Source organism: Myotis davidii, unplaced genomic scaffold, assembly GCF_000327345.1.
Source record: "Myotis davidii unplaced genomic scaffold, ASM32734v1 scaffold556, whole genome shotgun sequence".
In the NCBI taxonomy this organism is placed as follows: Eukaryota; Metazoa; Chordata; class Mammalia; order Chiroptera; family Vespertilionidae; genus Myotis; species Myotis davidii.
This window is the reverse complement of record NW_006287671.1, coordinates 521110-522864: the sequence shown is the minus strand read 5'-3', so window position 1 is coordinate 522864 and position 1755 is coordinate 521110. Positions and strand designations below refer to the sequence as shown.

Sequence of the window (1755 nt, the reverse complement as noted above, 5' to 3'; positions counted from 1 at the left end):
ATTTTTGACAGAAGCAGCTTCAGAGAAATGGAGGTGTCTGAATGTGTTTGGCATTAGATGGAGAGGAAAATAAGGGGAGTCATAGGAGCCAGAGTGACACTAGACAAAAAACCTATATAATAAAAGGGTAATATGCAAATTGACCCTAACAGCAGAACAACTGGGAATGACTGGTCACTATGACACACACTGACCAACAGGGGGCAGGCGCTCAATGCAGGCGCTGTCCCCTGCTCTCACGGGAGGAGCTCTGCTCAGCCACAAGCCAGGCTGATGGCTGCCAGTACAGCGGTGGTGGACGGAGCCTCTTCTTCCTCCTCAGCAGCGCTAAGGATGTCCGACTATATCTTAGGCCTGCTCCCCGCTGGCAAGTGGACATCTCCTAAGGGCTCCCGGGCTTCCAGAGGGATGTCTGACTGCCAGCTTGCGAGAGATCCCAGATTGTGTAGGGTCAGGGAGAATATTTTAAAATTTATATTTATTTTTCAACTAACATACAATATTATTTTTAGTTTCAGGTATACAGCCTAGTAAATTAGACATAATTTACCACACGATCACCCCAATAAACCCATCTGACAATCACACATAGTGATTACATTATGATTTACTATGTTTCCTATGTTGAATTTACATCCTATAACTTTTTTGTTTTCATTGTTTAATCAAATAATTTTAATTAACAGTAAGCAGCAAAAGTGCAATTACATGAAAAGCCTCATATTTTACATGCTTAAATTGTTCACTGTCTTTACTTGTAAGGTATTGAAGGTGGGACCCACTCCTGACTCTTCTTTCTAGTGGTGGAATAAGGTACATATTGCTCTGAAGTGCCACTCAGTTTGAATTTATGGTTTGTCCAAATGAATTTACGAGCCGTAGGTGGTTTTGTTGTTGGAGGATCATCAGTCATACAGTGAAGCCAACGGTGCCATTCAGGGGGCACCATGCTTCCATCCACATCCCCCAATGTATTTCTGCCATTCATTTCAGTAGTATATATAACCCATCGGTGACGGCCAAAAACCTGCTTGTTGTCTTCATAGTACTTGTTTCCATATTTGTCTTCCCCCACTAATGTACCAACCCTCACATCATTTGCCCTGAAGAGCATTCGCAGCCAGCCTCGGAGGCCGTTGTGGCCGCTGACCTGCTGCAGTCCTCGCCTCAGGACCTGCAGGAACTCCATCTTGCCCCGCAGGCCTGGCCTTCCGGGTGCGCTGCTCAAAATGCGGCCGGGGGAAGCCTCCCGTAACTTTTTATAACTGCCAATTTGTACTTCTTAATTGGGTCAGGGAGAATTCGAGATTTTGTTTTTCTTTTTCTTTTTTATGAAAGTAATGTACTAGAGAATTCACTGGTATATTTACTCACTAACAATATAAACCACAAGAGAGCAGGACCTCTGTTGTGTTTATAACAGAGTGACTAAGACCCAGGGCTCAGCAGAAATAAACCCATGCATACACAGTCAGCTAATACTTGACAAGGAAGGGAGCCAGGAATACTCAATGGGGAGAGGATAGTCTCGTCAATAAATGGCATTGGGAAACTGGATACTTACATGCAAAAGAATGAAACGGGGCTCCTATTTTACACTACTCACAAAAAATAACTCAAGATGAATTAAAATACTTAAATGTAAGACATGAAATTGTAAAATTCCCAGAAGAAAACATAAGGAAAAACTCCCAGACATTGGTCTTGGCAATGATTTTATGGATATGATACCAAAGGCACAAGCAACCAAAGCGG

At 43.0% G+C, this 1755-nt stretch overlaps 1 pseudogene; it reads right to left on the bottom strand.

Moving 5' to 3' along the window:
• Window positions 1-657: 657 nt before the first annotated feature.
• Window positions 658-1239, bottom strand: LOC102774465 (annotated as a pseudogene).
• Between the last annotated feature and the right edge of the window lie 516 nt (window positions 1240-1755).